We start from the raw sequence: 7,786 nt of genomic DNA, 5'->3' as shown, positions 1-7,786 counted from the left end.
TATTTACACTTTGATGGTGTGGATCAGTTTATTTCCAAAATGTCGCTCACTTCGCGCTGGTCTCCTTTTCTGTGATCAGATTGAGGGTAGAAGGGGAGTAACAGAGTAGAGCTGATCACGTCAGGAGGAAACAGAGATGATTGTTTCCTTAGTGGATGTCATATGAACAGCCTGGGATGGAGGAGCAGGTATTGAACCAATGGAGTTGTTCTATCTTGGACTGGGGACCTCCAGGCCATGAACCAAAACAGACTTCCTTCCTTCCTGGGTCCCTTGTCTTTGGTTTTTAGTTACAGTTTCAGAATGCTGGCTGCCACAGTGGGTTTTCAGGAACTCACATCCAAGTCCCTCTGCAGGTATTGTTGCTCTTCCACATCTCAGAGCTGGGCCAACTTAGGCCAAGAGAACCAGTGTGTTGGCTCAGCTGGGACAGCTGACCCCAGTGGTCCTGACCCAGCACTCCACTGGGGCAGGCTGGGCCCCGCGTTGCAGCCACACTGCGGTTCAGCCTTGCCCTTCTGCCCAATCCTGCCTTCTCATGTCGGAGCAAGCACCTTCCGGTACATCTCCCGCACATTAATACGGGCACTTCATGGTCTTTTATTTATTTATTTAGTATACTATGGCTTTTTAGGGTTTTTTTTTTTTAAAGCAGATTTTACAGAGAGAGAAGGGGAGACATACAAAGAGTCTTTCACCTGCTGGTTTGCTCCTCAGATGGCAACAATGACCAGCGCTGAGCCGTTCCAGAAGAAGGAACTTCTTTTTTTTTTTTTTTTTTAAGGATTTATTTCATGAGAAAGGCAGATATAGGGCCTGACGTGGTGGCCTAATATCTAAAGCCCTTGCCTTGAATGCGCCAGGATCCCATATGGGCGCCGGTTCTAATCCTGGAAACCCCGCTTCCCATCTAACTCCCTGCTTGTGGCCTGGGAAAACAGTTGAGGACGGCCCAAAGCCTTAGGAGCCTGCACCCATGTGGGAGACCTGGAAGAGGCTCCTGGTTCCTGGCTTCAGATCAACACAGAACTAGCCGTTGCGGTCATTTGGGGAGTGAATCATTGGGCAGAAATTCTTCTTCTCTGTCTCTTCCCCTCTTTGTTTATCTGACTTTGCAATAAAAATAAATCTTTAAGCAAACAAGCAAGCAAACAAACAAACAAAGGCAGGGAGCTGGATTGCAAACGAAGCAGCGGGACTTGAACCCATGCCCATATGGAATGCCAGCGCTTTAGGTGAAGGTTTAGCCTATTGTGACACTGAGTCTGCCCCTCAGCTGCTTTAAAACACAGTGAAAACTGTTTCAAATAATGATTTGAATATAAAAATGTGGAAGCCAGCACTGGCAGGTGAATCCTCCACCTGTAATGATGGCATCCCAAAGGGGCACCAGTTCAGGTTTCGGTGGCTCACTGGTTTCAGCCTGGCCAAACGCTGGCCGCTGCAGCCATCTGCGGAGTGAACCAGAGGATGGGAAATTGTCTATTTGTCCTCTTCTCTCTGTAGCTCTGCCATTCAAGTAAATAAAAAATATATCTTCATGCATACACTCAAACAGATCTTAGGAAACAAATTTTCTAATTGACTGCAGTATAATCGCAATATAATGTCAAATATGAATTGAAGGACTCAATTCATAAACTCATATATATTGTGTCTTAAAATTTTTGCTAAAAAAAATCCCTAATGCGATTCAGTCCTTCTTTTTTTTTTCCAGCATAAACACAGCAGGGTCATAACTGTAACCCAAATTTTAAAAAATTTATTTTCATAATTTTTTTAAGGATTTATTTATTTTTATTACAAAGTCAGATATAGAGAGAGGAGGAGAGACAGAGAGGAAGATCCTCCGTCCGACAATTCACTCCCCAAGTGAGCCGCAACAGCTGGTGCTGCGCCGATCCGAAGCCGGGAACCAGGAACCTCCTCCAGGTCTCCCACGCAGGTGCAGGGTCCCAAGGCCCTGGGCCTTCCTCAGCTGTCTTCCCAGGCCACAAGCAGGGAGCTGGATGGAAAGTGGAGCTGCAGGGACTAGAACCGGCGCCCATATGGGATCCCGGGGCGTCCAAGGTGAGGACTTTAGCCACTAGGTCATGCTGCCGGGCCCATTTTCATAATTTTAAACATCAGTTTTAAAAAATCAATTTTCTTACATACTGTCTATTAAGGAGCAGCAGCAGCAGCAGTAGTAGTAGATAAGTAGTAGAGGAAGAACCAGAAAAAAAATTAAAAAACCTCTAGTGCAGATCCAAAAATCAATGCCTATGTTGCAGGAAGCAACTTTATTTACTACACCATAAAATTCTGCTGGCGTATAAAATTCCTTTCAAAACTGGCAAGTGATTGCTTTTTAAAGATATGATGATCTAAAGTGCTATAACCACAGAATTTTATGATAAAGTAAGTGTAATAATTTCCTAGAATTTATTCACTTTATTGTGTCTTAGGCTGCCCATATTAAGTATGAATGGGTTTTGGTAAGTTGAATTCCAGTGTTGTCATGAAAAGTAGTCTTTGGGGAATCATCTTCTTTTTTTTTTTAACTTGGGAAAATGAAACTTTTGGACTGAATCCTAAAACTAGGAATGAGACACTGAGATTAATAGAGACATTTTGGGGGCTAGTGTTGTGCCGTAGAGGGCAGAGCTGCTGCTTGCAACGTCTCAGATCTGCCCTGGTTTGAGTGCTGGCTGCTCTGCATCTGCTCCAGATACCTGACAATGGCCTGGGAAGACAGGAAACGGTGACCCAGGTGCTTGGCTCCTTGCACCCACATGGGAGACCCACGCAAGAAGCTCCAGGCTTGTGGCTTTGACCTAGCACATTGGCCATTGTGGCCATTTGGGAAGTGAAACAGTGAGTGGAAGACCTATCTCTCAGCTGTTTCTTCTCTATGTAACTCTGCTTAAAGAAAGAGATGTTTTTAGTTTTAAAAAATCAACATTTTCTTAATATCTAATCATGTTAGTGAGTTTCTAATGTCCACGATGGTCATTTTTAGGAGCCTGAAGCCTTCAGATAATAATTCTTTCAAATTATTATGATGTCTTGTGTTTTGCTTGTGTAAAGGACTTAAATTCAGATTTTCTTTCAGAAGTGGAGAAAGTGAATCTTTTGATGTATGACATTGGGGCAGCTTTTCACATATGTAGTACGTGAGAGTCATTTCTGTTGTTGGTCAGATAGTTCTGGTTTTCTCTCCTTCATGGAATATCAAAATAATGTTCCTCCTGCCCTCTTTTCTCAGTAATGAGACTGTTCTTTTCTAAAACCTTTATGGGGTCATGCAACTTTTCTGGCCAGTGAATTCATTTATGAATGTCTCAATTGGAGACCTCCAATCATGCCTTTCCTTACCACCATGGGGGTAAGCAGCCTTCAAGGCAAGGGACTCTGAGAAGCAGAGTATTACTGCTGGGTGGCAAAAGATAGAGTGCATAAACAATAAACAGCCCCTGGTTGCTGTAAGCTTCACTGTACTTCTGGGATTATCTGTTACTATGGCATCACCAAGCCTCACCCTACTTATGTGCTCGCTTTCCTATCACACAGGTGGAAAATCAGTTGTGTTTATGTCTCTGCTAGTATCTGGGCTTTGTAAACATTCATAGCTTGTAGACAAGAATCGAAGCAAGAACGATGAGGTAGGTGTTTGGTACACCACTTCAAGCACCTGCCTAGGACACCAGCATTGTGTATCAGAATGCCTGGGCACCTGCTTCAAGTTCCAGATTCACTTCTGATCTAGCTTCAAGCTTATGCACACCCTGGGAGGCAGTGGGGAGAGCTCAGGTACCTGGGTCCTTGCTGCCCACATGGGGGACCTGGATTGAGTATCAGGCTCCTGGCTACCCCCCAGCCCAGTCCTGAGTATGGACATTTGAGGAGTAAATCTCTGAATGTCAGGCCTCTCTCTCTCTCTCTCTGCCTTTCAAATGAAAATGAAAATAAGTACATTTTCTTAAAAAGAAGGAGAATAAGATGGTGTATAAATATCACCAAGACAGTCAGCTACCTGGAGAGATCCACTTAATTTGTGGTTGACAAAATAAAAAAGGGTTTCTACACTTGATCTTAGCCAAAAGGCCGAGAAGCGATAAAAAAGGGTTTCTATAGGCCAGGAGGGTGGAGTAGCAGCTCAAGTTGCCCACAGTGCTGGTATTTCATATGGGTGCTTGTTTGAGTCCTGGCTGCTCCACTTCTAATCTAGCTCCCTGCTGAAGTACTTGGGAAAGCAGTTGGAGGATGAAGCTCCTGGCTCCTAGCTTTGGAATGGTCCAACTCTGACCATAGCCAGAATTTGGAGTTTGAGCCAGTGAATGGGAGACCCCCCCCTCTCTCTCTCTCGTTTTGCTTTTTAAATAAATAAATACTAAAAACCAAGAAGGGCTTCAATTCTGACATGTGTTTTTGTCATGCCACTAATTATATTTAATATGATAATAATAGGAGCTGCCTTGAATTAAGGGTGAATATGTGCTGCATCTTGTACCAGGTGTTTCACGTACCTTATCTCTTTTAATTTCACTTGGTCCTCATGTGAATCTTAACAGGAAGCTGATGCTCAAAGCAACATCTTTCTTCCTTTAAGCTGGAAACCTTTCTGTTACAGCTTTAGTGCTTTGTAGTTCATATATTTCCTGTTTGTGGCAAGAAGAATGTTGATGCTATACAGATGAGAAAACAGAGCTTCAGAAAAATTTTCTGGCCTAATCAAAGTTAGATGCAGAATAAGAGAGCCAAGTCTTGGAAATATAAACACAGCTCAGAGAGATGATGTATTCCCACCTTTCCTTATTGCTTTCCTGGAGGTTTCTGATTAGCCTGGGTACTTTTCACGTTGGGGATGAAATCATGTAAATCTTTGACTACCCTCTAAATTCTAGATGATTGCTACTGTTTGGGTATTGGGTTGTTTCCCAAAGGTCCCTGTACTGGAAATGTGGTCCCCAGTGAGACAGTATTGAGAGGCGGGGCCCACTGGAAGGTAGTGAAGTCATGAGCACACCACACTTGGGACAGAGTAATTCCTGTCTCATGGGACTGGGTTAGGTCTTGCATGGTTGAGTTCATTATTACCAGAGAACTTTGATTTTCCCAAGTAAGAAAGAGAAAGTCTCCCTTAAGACTCCCATGCATCTGCCATGTGATGCCATTTCCCAGAGGCTCCACTAGCTGCATGCTTTTGAACTCTGGGAGACCCGGAAGAGGCTTCGGGTTCAAAAGCATGCAGCTGAAGAAACTTCATTTCTTTATAACGTCCTTAGCCACAAATATTGTTAGGTCAGTGCAAAGTAGAGTTTGTGGTTTAGTCAAGTCAATTAAAAAAAATTTAAATGTTCAATTAGACATCATTGTTTCCAGGCCTATAGAGTGCTTTGCAGTAGGCTGTGTGGTGATAGCTGGAAATGTTGTGTTACATGTGTGAATCAACAGATCACAAAAGTCTCTACACTTTCTCTCTCTGCCCCCACCTCTTTAACTGCCTTTCAAATACACAAACATTTAAAAGTTGTATTTGAGGCCCAGCACAGTAGCCTAGTGGCTAAAGTCCTCACCTTGCACGCCTAGGATCCCATATGGATGCTGGTTCATGTCCCGGTGCCCAGCTTCCCATCCATCTCCCTGCTTGTGGCCTGGGAAAGCAGTAGAGAATGGCTCAAAGCCTTGGGACCCTGCACCTGTGTGGGAGATCAGAAGAAGCTCCTGGCTCCTGGCTTAGCTTTGGCTTTTGCAGCCACTTGGGGAGTGAATCATTGGATGCAAGATCTTCCCCTCTGTCTTTCCTCCTTTCTGTATATCTGCCTTTCCAATAAAATAAATCTTTAAAAAATTGCATTGACATTTTTAAAGAATTATTTATTTTTATTGGAAAGGCAGATTTACAGAGAGGAGCAATAGAGAAGATCTCTCTGTTGGTTCACTCCCCAAATGGCCACAATACCCAGAGCTAAGCTGATCCAAAGCTGCGAGCCAAGAGCCTCTCCTAGATCTCCTACATGGGTGCAGGGTTGTAAGAACTTGGGCCATCCTCTGCTGCTTTCCCAGACCATAAACAGAGAGCTGGATGGGAAGTGGAGTTGCTGGAACTTGAACTGTTACCCATATGGGATACTGGTGCCACAGGGTAAAGGATTAGGCTGTTGAGCCACAGTGCTGGCTCCATGACATTGTTAATCATAGCAGAATTCATGTGTGTTTAAATACACAGGCATATGTGAGGGCGATTGCATGCTTGATTTGGTGCACATCAAGCTAGCAATCCTTTCAGGGGCTACTGCTCTCATTTTTGTATCTTCTTTCAAGTTTCCTGAGTGGAAAGCTTTATTCATTTGTTTTTCATTTTTGTGTTTTCTGTTAGTTGTGTCCAAAATAGTAAATTACCCTCTAAATGCTACTTTGGCTACACCCCAGAGTTGCAAAATTACATCTATAGAAAAGCCTATTAACTGACATCATGGAAGGTTTTTATTAATACGTTTCCTTCCATTGTCACCCTCATGCCACTTGGCATCCATTGGTTATTTGTCATGTGGTTGGCCCAGGAGAGTAACAGGAATCCTACAGAGATTCCTTGGCCAAGGTGGTCCTAGTTCATGAGTGAAAACAGAAATTGATGAGCTGAGTGTTAAAAAGGCCTCTGCCATGATTTCTCTTAATCTTTTTGGCCTACATTTTAACTGGTCTACCTGAATTTAGTTCAGACATGGAGATGACAGTAAATAAGGAGGTGGCAGTTCGTATCCAGCTTCAGGTCAAGGTGAACCCTGACCATGGTGTGCATCTGACATTTGGGTTTCAAACTGACTTCTGCTCCAGCGAGCAAGCACACAAGCAAGGTGCGACAAGCAAGACTGAAGCTGAAGTCTTCTGCAACCAAATCACGGAAAATGACATCCCATTGCTTCTGCTATATTGTGTTCTGCTTTGCTGTGTTTGTTTTTTAGAAGCAAGTTACTAGTTCTGACCCACCCTCAAGGGAAGAAAATTACACAGGGCAAGAAGATCAAAGAGTGAAGATGACTAGGTAATATCTCAGGTTTCGATCATGGAGGGAGGGAAAGGGGGTTGGTGCTGTGGTATAGTAGGTTAAGCCTCTACCCGTGGTACTGGCATCCCATGTGGACACTGGTTGGAATCCCAGAAGCTCCACTTCCAATCCAGTTTCCTGCTAGTATGCCTGGGAAACCAATGAAGGTTGGCCAAAGTGCTTGAGCCCCTACATTCACCTGGGAGACCTGGAGGAAACTCCTGGCTTCTGGCTTTGGACCAGCCCAGCTCTGGTCATTATGGCCAGTTGGCGAGCGGACCAGGAGATGGAAGATCTTGCTGTCTCTCCTTCTGTCTGTAAATATGCCTTCCAAGTAATAAAAAGAAATCTTAAGAAAAAAGATTTCTATCACAGAATATAAAAAAATCCATGGATAATGATTTGCTTTGAAGCAATAGGTGGTTTACTTGATGCATTTTCAGATAGTTTTGAAAAGGGGCCATATGTACTGCACCCAGTTCACCAAAGGGGACATAGCACTGATGAGTTTCATTCTGGGTGTCTTCATTTTGAATGATGTCAGATGTTTTTCTAGTACCCTGCCATGCTTTTCTGTGGCGTTTGCAAATCCTAATTCTTCCTGAGTTTCCGGAGTCCCATCATGGTGAAAGACTCAAGAATCCCTACGTCCATGTACATGCCTGTTCCCGTATCTAATATTCCTTGTAGCGAACATGGGGAATGACTGAAGGAGTTCGGATGACGTTTTAGGACATGTGACTGCTGGGGCAACCA

The 7,786-nt window shown here is 43.7% G+C and overlaps 1 pseudogene; it reads right to left on the bottom strand.

Moving 5' to 3' along the window:
• Positions 1-3,946: 3,946 nt before the first annotated feature.
• LOC131478149 (U2 spliceosomal RNA) lies at positions 3,947-4,098 on the bottom strand (annotated as a pseudogene).
• Between the last annotated feature and the right edge of the window lie 3,688 nt (positions 4,099-7,786).

The sequence above is a fragment of the Ochotona princeps genome, chromosome 27, assembly GCF_030435755.1.
Source record: "Ochotona princeps isolate mOchPri1 chromosome 27, mOchPri1.hap1, whole genome shotgun sequence".
In the NCBI taxonomy this organism is placed as follows: Eukaryota; Metazoa; Chordata; class Mammalia; order Lagomorpha; family Ochotonidae; genus Ochotona; species Ochotona princeps.
The sequence above is the reverse complement of the archived record's forward strand: the minus strand, read 5'-3'. Positions and strand labels throughout refer to the sequence as shown.